Raw genomic sequence first — 11502 nt, forward strand, 5'->3', positions numbered from 1 at the left:
AAAACACACACACTCAGGAGAACCCCAAGCAGCAGTTCACAACAGCCTCTGATCACTGTGTGTGTGTGTGTGTGTGTGATGGGCACCTGCTAGCAGAAGTGAGGGGCTCTATAGTGTGTGTCGTTGTAAGTAAAAGAGGCAAGTCAGAGACGTGACTCGCACGGGGGCAGGGATGGGGGATATCTCAACATGTGGTCTATATTTCTGAGGGGACAAATGTGGTGTGTGCATTCATTCATTTCTTTATTCCTTTAGGCATTCACTCAACAAGGTTATGGGGGGCCACCATGTCCCCTAAGCACTGTATGTGATTAACAGTGAACCGCATGGACACTATTCCGGCTCAGGATCTAATGGGCTCCACAGAAGACGGGCCTTCAGGACACAGCTGGTAAATTCCAGCTGCTGGGGAGTGCAGTGTGCTGTGGGAGCCAGCAAGAAGGGAGGTGCCCAGAGAATTTGCAGCAAATGGGGTCTGTACCTTAATGCCTGAGTGTAGACCCTGGTCTGGGGAGCCTCTCTAGGATAGGAGCTGCGTGTCAGCAGATCGGGCTGTGTTTGGATGGCCGCGTGGGTTGGGAGGGTGCTGGGTGTGATATGTGCATGTGGATATGCCAACGTGTGTGCGTGGGTAGGTGTGAGGTGTGTATCATTGTCAGAATTATCAGAGCAAACCAGCTCTTTATTACATGTATAATTTCCCTGCATCCCATTGGGTCCCTCTGCAGGGGGAGCTGGAGTGGAACTAAACCAAATAGGGGATTTATTGTAGCAACTTTGAGGGGCTGCAGCAGAGCTTCAAGGGCTGGCAGGCTAGGGAGGGGAGGGGGTCCACCGGCAATGAAGGAGAATGGAGGAGGGAGTGGAGGGGGTGATGGGGAAGGGGAGGAGGGTGTCAGCCATCTGAGAGGGTGGGAGATGGGGGTGGGGAGGGAGACAATATTGACTGGGCTGGGGACAGGGACCAATGCCTGGTGTCCACCCTCAGAGATGGAGTCTGGGGACAAATCCAGGCACTGGCAGTCCCTGAAATAACCTGGGGCAAGAGAAGACAGGGGCAGGGGTATGCCTGAACCATCCCAGTCTTGCTGGAAGGAGGGGTTCAGGCATGAGAGCCTGGCTGCACAACCTCCCCTTGTTTAGCGGTATTCCCTGCATCTTCTGGGTGGAAACTGACCTGGAGTCATCTCGACACTGAGTTCCGATCTCGGTTTTGCAGTAGGGCAAGTTACTTCTCAGAGTGGTATAATAATTGGGGTAATCATATTACCTTGTAAGGCTGTGACAATGATCACAGTAATACATAACGACTTTGACACCTTGTAAGTGCTCGACGAAGGATGGCTTTGTATTAAAGTTGTTGGATTTGTCCATATAGTGGCATCATCTACATGCCAGTCAGTCTATGCCTCTCCCACTCTTTAGGTTCAAACCCAGCCCCCTTCCTTCCCAGGCCTCTGAGCTGAGCCAAACTTGGGGGGCAGCCCCTTTTCCCTGCTTGAGGCTAGAGAAATGTTTCTGAATAACAGTGTCCATTTCTCTGGCTGCCCCCTTCAGGCAGGTTTCTAAAACCCGTTTCTTTTTCCTTCCCTCTTTGACTTCATTTTTCCCTCCTCAGCCAAGTAAGCCATGCTCATTGCAGAAAGTAAGCATAAAGAAGCAGGAAAAAGAAACCTCTGATCCCGCCATGAGAAGCAATTATACAAACTGGTAATGTTTCTCGAAGGCTGCTATATATCAGGTATTATTTCTATCGCTTTGGATGCTTTATTTTATTTCATCCTCCAGATAACTCTAGGAAATGGTCCCTACCACTGTCCCCACTTACCTGGAAGGAGCCAAGGCAGTGAAAGGACCCACAGCTGGTAAGTGGTACAGGAAAGAGGCACTCCCAGGCCAACTACACTTGCCTTCCAGTCTTTTCACTGTTCTGCTTTCTGAGGACTTTCCACGGGCTCCCTGTAGCCACTACTATCTTAGTTGAGCTAGACCTCAAGCTTTCACTTTACAAATGTTTGTTACTCATCTTCCCCCTCCCTAGCAAATTGCTGGGCTCTGCTGGAAGGCAGGAGGCACATCAAGACAAGCATTTCCAGGCCCAGCTTCCAGCAGCCCCTCAGGACTAGAACCAGAGTCCAGTGTTCTGGGCCCAGTGATCCAGGGGAAGCCCCAACAGAAACCTCCAGCGGGGGCTGGCGAGGAACCTCTCTCCTCGAGGACTCCCCCCACTCCCCCAACCCTGCTGAGCTACCTCCAAAGGCCCACTTTCCATCACAGCGCTCTGGCTTCCTCTGGGACATGGCCCTACCTGAGGCCTAGGATCCCACAGCCCTGGGTGCTGCAGAAACAGCATCTCTCCGCTCCATCCACCCAGCCCACTTGCCCCCAGATGAATCATTCCAGCACATTCCATTATGTCCCCGGTCTGCTCAGAACCCATGGTACTCAGTTAAGTACAAACCCCTCAACTGCTATTCAGGGATGGTCTCGCTGATCTAATCTCCAGCTGCCTTTGTGGGGCTCTTTCACCTGTGTCCCCGTCACAGGAACACCCCTACTGAAAAAGGCCTCCTTTTCAACAGCTCTCGTCTTTACCTATCAGAACCCCAGCTTTTTCTCAAATCCTGGGATAAATGTCTCTTCTTACAAAAAACGCCTCTTCCTGATCACCCTCCCCAGGCGCAATGACCAACAATGTATCACTTCCTTTACATTCCAAGTTCTTTCTGCTCTTAAGGCATGGTCTCAGGCTGCCCGTGGGCATCATTATTCAACGGAAGTATAATGTACCCAGCCAAGCATGGTCATCTTAAGTGAACTTGGATGAATTTCTCTCTCTCTCTCTCTCTCTCTCTCTCACACACACACACACACCTCTATCGAGAGAGCACATTTCTAGCACCCCCGAGTGATCTTTTGTGCCCCTTTCCCCTGTACCTCTTATTCTGACTTCCAGCCTCTTCATCCCAGATTGCTTTTTGCTGGTTTTGAACCTTAATAAGTAAATCACATAGTATATAGTCTTTATTCTTTCCTGTCCAACTTATTTCGTGCAATATTACATCTGTGAGGTTTACATACATTCTTGCATAGTTCAGCATTCTGGTCTTTTTCCTTGCTCTGTAGTACTCTGTTGTGTGGCTATACCAGGATAGGTTTACCTGTTTGTTGGTAAATGGACATGTGGGTTGTCCCTGTTTGGGACTATGACAAAGTCAGCTGCTGAGCACTCTCACACATGACTTTTGCTAAGCATAGTCATTCATTTTTCACGGGCATATACCCAGGAGTAGATCTGCTGAGTTGTAGGAGAACCCTCACTTTAGTAGGTACTTCCAAGCATTAGTCTAAGCGGTTCTCCTACCAGCGTACACTCCCTGAAATACATGTGAGTTCCAGTCACTCCAGTTCCGCCAGTCCTTTAATTCTAGCCATTCCCACATGTATTACAGTTGTTTCTTTTAAATTCAAAATAATAATGTTTATCATCTGTCGATCAGATGCCACACTAGGAACAATTCTAGAAAGTAGGTATTATATCTCCATTTTACAAGTGAGGCTCTGAGCAGCTTGTAAGTTGAGTAAGTGACAGGAACGAGAAGTAGTAGAACCAGAATGTGAACGCACAGCGGTGACACCAAAGGCCCTGTTTGTCCAAATGCATCATGTTGCCTCTCTCTTGAAATGCGGTAAAGAGCAAGACCCTCGTCGTACTCCTCTTGAGACATGATGTGGTACCGAAGGAAGAGCTTAGCTTGAAGTCCGCAGACATCATGAAGGAGGGGCTTCTGCCTCCCGGAAGACCCATCTTGATGTTCTAAATGATAATAACTGAGTAGATTTAGTTGGAATCTGGCAGGCTGCCCTTAGATTGAGGGTACCTGGTTCCTTGAGAAAGGATGGAAGAAGGGAAGGAAGGAAGGTTGGGGAGGGAGGGAGGGAGAAAAGAAAGGAAAAGAACAAAGGTAGGTTAACTTACTACTTGTAATCAACTTGGACCTCAGTTTCCTCATCTGTAGAATGGAGATAGTAATACTGCCTTGGCTAATGAGAGATGAGGGGCAGTGCTTTGTCATTTGTAAATTGTCAGTTTTTTAAACTGATAGAATTTTTTTTTTAAAGATTGATTAATTTGTCAGAGAGAGAGAGAGAGTGAGAGTGTGAGTACAAGCAAGCAGAGCAGCAGGCAGAGGAGGAAGCAGGCTCCCTGCTGAGCAAGGAGCCCGAGATGTGGGACTCCAGGACCCTGGGACACCCAGACCCTGGGACACCAGGATCATGACCCTGAGCTGAAGGCAGACATCCAACCATCCAACTGACTGAGCCCCCCAGGTGCCCCTAAACTGATAGAATTTTTTAACCATAGCCGTCATCTCTGGAGCTTTATAAAATATATGGATTCCAGAAGCTCAGCCCTGAAGATACAGATTGGCTGGATTCAGGGTGAGGCCTGGCCGTGTACATTTTTCTTTTTAAGATTTCATGTTTATTTCTTTATTTTTAAAGACTTTGTTTATTTTTTGATGGAGAGAGAGAGCACAAGCAGGGGGAGCAGCAGGCAGAGGGAGAGGGAGAAGAGAGCTGCCTGCAAAGCAGGGAACCCGATCCGGGGCTTGATCCCAGGACTCTGGGATCCTGACCCAAGCTGAAGGCAGTCGCTTAACCAACCCAGCCACCCAGGCACCCCAAGATCTTATTTTTAAGTAATCTCTACAGGGCTTGAACTCAAGCTGGACGTCAAGAGTCACATGCTCCACCAACTGGGCCAGCCAGGCGCCCTTGGGCATGTATATTTTTTAAAGAGTTTTTTAAGGTGACTCCAAGGTGGAGTTAAGGGTGAGAACTGCTAGGATAAAAATATGTATGAATATCGTTACCACTGAAGTTTTATCGTCATTGCTGTTATCTTCCAGGACGGGGTGGAATGGGGAAACACCTTCCAGAGAAGTCTTCTGCAAAGCGTGGAGATCCATTGCAAATGCTTAGATAAGGACCACCACCAATATCTCTATGCCCTGGCCATCTTTGGAGTCTCAGAGGCAGGTTGGTGAGTAGGCGTGTGTGTGTGTGTGTGTGTGTGTGTGTGTGTGTGTGTGTGTGAGAGAGAGAGAGAGAGAGAGAGAGAATAGTGCCTGGAAAGGGCAGTGAGAAGAAAACAAATCATGCATATTGAGAGGAAGGGACTGGGGCCAGAAGAGCAAGCAGTCTAATACCTGAGCTTAGGCCTATGGACATTGACCCTCAAGAAACAAGGAAAAGGGACCCCAGACTTGGCTTCTGAAAGAGCAGAGCTGTTTCTGTTACCCTGATTTGGCCACAGCTAGAGTCTGAGTCCATAGCATCTGTCCTGCCTGCCCTTGACTGCTGAGCTGGGGAGATCCTGTGATCTAGCCTGCGAATCCAGCAGCCAACCCTCTTCTTTCTGTTAGCCCCCCCTCATATCCAGGGCACCCCAGGATATTATCCATCCCTGAGTGGTCCTAGAGGGGGAAGAGCAGGGTAAAGACCACCTCATTTCCCTCTGGTCCCACTGGCTTGCTCTTTGCCCAAGACCAGGCCAAGTTCTGGGTCTCTTCCACTGTCTATACTCAAGAAGGCGGCCTTGGGACCCTATGGATTAAGCTGGTGCCCCTGCATGTCCTGGGGTGGGAGAAAGAAGAGGTCCTGCTATAGCTCAGGAGAGGATGTGGGAGAGAAAAGAGGACATAAAGTAGAGGGCGGGATTAATGGAGTGGCTTCAGGAGCTAATAGCACCATTTACCAACATCTCCTCCTCTGACTCCCATCCAGGGGGAAGCTGGCCACAGCCGGGAGGCAGAGTGGCCAGCTCCCAGTCCACCTCTTTGGGATCCCAGGGCTGGAAAGAGGCAGAAAGTCTCTCAGGATGGAGAGAAAACCCCTATTCTCTTACATCCAAACCTCTGGAGATAAAACCCCAGATCTCAGCCCCTCCTGTGAAGAGCAGAACCTTCCCCAGAGCTACCCAGCTTTGAAGCAGCCAGTGGGTAGTGGTGCATCACTGGATGGTGTTTTGGGGATTCCCCCCACTCTGGCCATCTTCGACCATTTCTTTCAGCCTCTCCTCCTCATCCCCTGCCCTCCTTTCTCCCAGGCCTCCTTCCCAGAAGCTGACCTGGAGCTGGATTTCCAAATAAACAGTAACTAATTGGATTAGAAGCTGATAATATTGTTGACCTTTCTTAATGTCTGCTGGCTGTCTTTCCACCACACTGAGGCTTAATTGTATGGGGTGGGGGGGAGGGTGGGGGACTTCCAGGAGTGAAGTGTGACCCCTGTTAACCTCAGATAAAATGGGCTCAGCGTCTTCCCAACTGCCTGTCATCCCCCACGGAGCAGGAACACACACATGCTCCCCCTGTCATCAAATAATTACACAGATGATACACACATGCATAGGCATGCACGCAGAGAGGCAAATACACTCGGAGGCAATATGCATCCTCACCCACATCCACATATGGCATACACATGACTTTGAACAAAGATCATATATGTTCACAAGTGACACTAGATGCTACACGTGCAGCACTACATAGATGACGGACAAGTGTCCTCACATACACAGAATTACACTTGCAAAACGCAAGCACCAAATATACATGTAGACAAATGTAATTACACCCAGGAGGCAAATGCAGAATTGGTGTCCTCATGAATGCACAGGTACATACCTACATGCAAAGACGAGCACGTGCATAATCATATGTATGATGCTTAAGTAAATGAGCATGCGTGGTACATTGCACCTCCATACACACGTATACATACCATGCACATACATTTGCACACGGGGGTGGGGGACATGAGAACACCTGTCCCCACCACACATGTAGGCGGGCTGGCCCACCGGACACACGGTCTCTTTTATGATCTCTGCTGGTTGCACTTTCGATTTGTTCCCAGGTTCTCTGGCTCTCTGTCTGTGATCCAGAGTTTTGGGTGTCTTGGAACTCTGGCTTGGGCTCTCTGAGTGTCTCCATCTCTCAGTATCTCTGTCATCCTGGAATCTACGTGCATCTCTGTCGTCCTGGGATGCTGAAGTTGAAAAGGCTTGGCAGGTAGGGTGGTGGGGAGCGAGCGAAAAGAGAGAAGAGATAAAGCAAGGTGGGGGGGGGGCAGAGAGGATGGAGACGAGGGCCGGGGGAGAGGACCCGGAAAGAGGGGGCTGCGAGGAAAGGGGAGCGAGGGGCGGGGGAGGGGCGCCTGCCTGCGCACAGCAGATGTTGCCGCTCCGCGGATGGAGCTGTTAATGTAAGTGGAGTTTCTGCAATGGTAATTAGGAGGGCCCTCATTACCCTGGCGGAGCCGGCTGAGAGCCGATAAAGCCGAGGGGGAGAGGGGCCGACATCAGGGTAATGGGGGAGCAGGGCCATTGAGGAGCTGGAGCCGAGCCGGGACCGCTCCGCGCGCAGCTGGAGCCCGGCGAGAGGGCCGGGGAAGGGGGGCGCGGACCCGGCCTGCAGCCCACGGAGGAGCCGGGCTGAGAGCGGCGAGGGGTGCGCAGCCGCTGGGTCTGCGTACATTCGCGCGGGAGAGGCTGCCCCGGACGAAGGACGAGGTGCGAGGGCCGCCTTTGACTGTCTGCCAGAGGACGGTGTCGAGGACGTTTCCAGCCGGCGTGCCCCTCCAAGCAGCCCTGGGAGGGGACATCCACAGAGGCCTCTGCGCCTCAATTCAGAGAGCCCGGTGGCTGGACAGAGGTGGGGCGAGAGGGTGGGGATATGGGAAGAACACCGTTCTCCTCTAGTGTCCCGTCTCGCCTGCCCCTGGGAATCTAGGACTCTCATCCAGAGTGACCAAGACATGGACTCTAGAATAGAAGAGCTAGGAGGAAAGTTAATGTCCAGATAGAAGGCTCCAGAATGTCAGGTCACAGACTCTGGAGGAGACCAACATTCAGGAAATGGAAGTAAAACAACATTCACGGAAGGAAAAGCCCCAGTGCCCCCTCCTCCCCTCACAGGCTGTCCTTCTCTGCCTCCCCTGCACCCCCATCCTGAACCCCAGGGAAGGGTCCCAAAGCCACGAAGGTGCTGGAAGCTGAGTCCACTTCACTGGGAGCACCTGGCTTCTCTTCAGTGCTCTGCAGGAAGGGGGAAGGAGGCAGAGAGGACAGTGCTGGCCAAAGACACCTGCCGTTCTGCTCCTCAGGCAGGAAGCCAGAAGCCGTCTCCAGAGTGGGGGTCCAGGGTGGAGAGCCTACTTTGCTATTTACCCTCCTCACCTCCTCACCCCCCCCCCATATTCCGGATGAGCCCCCAGTGCTTTACGGACCAAAGAGCCATCAAACCCAGCTGACTGAGAGCCATCTCTATAGGACATATCAAGTCCCTTTCTCCTCCTGCTCCCCCTGCCCCAGGCCGGACAACCCTGGGAAGACTTCCAGGAAGCAGGAAATCTGCCGCCCCGGCAGGGAGAGGGGAATTGTGGGGACCTTTGCAACTCGCAGCAGAGGGCCCATCATCCCCTTTGAACGGCGTCTATGCACAGCCCATCCCCCACCCCCACCACCTGCAGCTGCTTTCAGAAGCCCAAGGTCATTGACTCCTGACGCTCCGGTTTTGCCAACTTCCCAAGAACCACAGAAGCCCCTCCGTTATGCAAAGCGTGGAACAGAGTGAGCGGCTTCTTTTCCTTCAGGCTTTGAGGAAGGTGAAGGATGTCCTGCCAGTACTGACCCCAGAGGTAACCACATTCCCCCCATGACCCAAGACATGAGTCTGGGAGCAGCGTGGGCTGGGGCAGGGGGTGGGGGGATCCCAGATGCTCCTCCCCTCTTTAGCCGCAGTGGCAGAGCAGGGGTTAACGGGGAGAGGCTGTGAGGCTGGAGCAGGCGGTGGCTCCCGCCTCCTCCTCCCGCCCCCCCCCCACACCCCGAGTTGCTGACTCTTCCTTTTTGTTCGGGCTGACAGCGAGCACCTGGTGTGCTCGTGCTACAATATTGTTCCTGCCTCCCTCCCCCCAGGCCCCAGGCTCCCCTCTCTCTCCTCCCCCCTCCCCATCCCCCCGCAGCCTTCCCCTCTGCCTCCTCTTCCCCTAGCCCCCTCCTGCCCGTAGCCTCCTAAGTGCTCCCCCACACCCCACAAGCACCGGCCCTGCGGTGTCAATAAACACAACATATGCTGCCATTACTGTGAAAATCCTGCCCTCTGCTCCATTCACCCCTTCAGCCTGCCAGCCCGCTGGGATGGGCTAGGGGGCTACAGAAAGGTCAAGTAGGAAACATTTACTACCCTCTTTATTTATTTATTTATTTTTTAATCTGCTCAGCCCCCATGCCCACCTCCAGCCTTGAGAGAGGGAAAGGAATTGGAAGGGCGTGGATGGGATTAGGGTGAGGGTGTGGGGAGACCCATGTTCTCTGCCCTTCCCACTGAGCCTTCCCAGGGATAACAGGTGAGCACCATCGTCTACCCCACACACCTCCTCAGGTCCGGAGGGGATCCAAGTGAGGCCCTGTTAGGACCCCCGCCCCCCAGACAGCCTTGTGGCTGACATATCCCCCCCCCCAACCCCAGGGTTAGAGGTGGTCATAAGGTGTCCCTTGCAAGGCCAGCAATCATCTCAGCTCCTGAGGACTTTCTGTCCAACCACCTGGACTATATAAAAGACAAACCAGAGGCTTCTCCAAGTGGGGCTGGGCTTTAGAAAGACCTTCCGAAAGGAGCCAGATACCTCGGATGGCTAAGGGAGTGGCCTGGCCTCAGTCTGCTCAGCTAAATCACCAGTTCCAAGACAGCAGGGAATAATAAAGATAAAAATAATATAATAACAACAGCTAACATGTATTGAAGGCTTATTTATGTACCAGGCATTGTGCTAAGCACTTTACAGGCTTTATCTAATTTGTTGGCCATAAGACCCCTGTGGGGAAGTTACAACGGATATCCCCATTTTACAGCTGAGGAAAACAGGCTTAATAAGAATAGTGGGCATGCATTGAGGGCTCACTGCCTGCCGGGCCCTCTGCTGAGTTCTCTACGTACAACATCAATGACCCTATAAGTTTAGCACCATTATTAGTGCCATTTTACAGAAGAGGAAACTGAGGCTCAGAGAGGGTCAGTAACTTGCTCAAAGTCACACAGCCAGTAAGTAGAACTTGGCCAGGAATTCAGGTCTAACAGCAAAGCTTTTGATTTTAATCTCTATGCTTTCCTGACTCCTGTCTTTGTTTTCCTCCTTCTATGGAAGCCCCAAGGCACACCCCTGCCCCCAAAAATCTAGCCCCATGTGATTGGACAGATAGTAGGGCAATGGGGAAAGGACAGCCAGAGAAGAGTGGTTAGAGCTGGATGAGATAGAGTTCGGACTCCTGTTCTCTGCCCGGCTCTTTGCTTTTCCCTCTGTCACTCCTTGCTGTTGCTGGGCCAGTGTGCTCACCGTCCCCCAACCCCCATGCCCAGCCCCATTCTGAGGTTTCATCGTGGACACGCAAAACGCCCCTTTAGGCTCCCAGAGCACAAAGACATTGTGCTTGGCTCTGCAGCTCCTCACTTCTGAGACTCCAGTTGCTTTATTGATATTAACTTAACAGCCCCCCCTTCCCCACCCCCCCTGGCCCAGTCTGACGGGCAGAAATCTGCTGCCTGGGCACCACCCTGACCTCTCTCTTCCTCTTTCATTATCTGCTCCGGGCACCAGGGAGCCAACACCAAAATTAAAACAATAACTAAGCCCGAAGTGGACCCAGCAGCCCCCAACTCCCACCCCAAGGGAGGGGGAAAAGCCACAAAAACACCTGGAGAGGAGAATAATCAATGGAAGGGGAGGGGGTGACCCACTCTCACGCCAGCCCCCCCCTTAACCCTTTATCCCCTGCACAGCACCAGGACTCCCCCATTCCGGTCCCTCGCACCCCCTCCTATAATGAAGCAGCAGCTTTTGGTGGATGCTCAACCATTTGGTGCTTTGGGATTTGAACAAACAAACCTGGGATGGTAAAGTCCCCCAAAGCCCATAGTCAAGGGTGAAGACCCACAGGGGACACCCGGTGCTATCACAGCAGGAAGTTCCTTCTTGGGCAAATTCCCCGAGAACTGATTGATCACTTAATGGTCTGTGCTAAGCGCATTCTGAAGTGCCCTCCCTTATTTGATTCTCACAACAAGCCCACAAAGTAGGTGTTCTTGGTATTTGCATTTTTCAGAGGAGGAAACTGAGGCCACACAAGCTAAAGAACTTGACTAAACTCATGTCAGCTAGGAGGCTGCAGAATTGTGCTTCGACGCACCCACGACTGTTTTCACAGCCTACAGTTAACCATCTTGCTGAGCTGTCGGCACCCATCTCTCCTGGTGTCACTGGCGTCTCATTAAACAAGCAGGCCCAGTTGGAGGAGCTTCTGGCCCTCAGTCTCCCAAGCTATAGAATGGGCTTGCTGTGACCTCTCCTCTCCCCTCAGAACTCAGAAGAGAGATGGGCAGAGGCAGCGCCTAGTTCTAGGCCCTCTGAAGCCAGCAGGGGGGGCTGGTGTCGCTG

This window comes from Mustela nigripes, chromosome 4, assembly GCF_022355385.1.
Source record: "Mustela nigripes isolate SB6536 chromosome 4, MUSNIG.SB6536, whole genome shotgun sequence".
NCBI lineage: Eukaryota > Metazoa > Chordata > Mammalia > Carnivora > Mustelidae > Mustela > Mustela nigripes.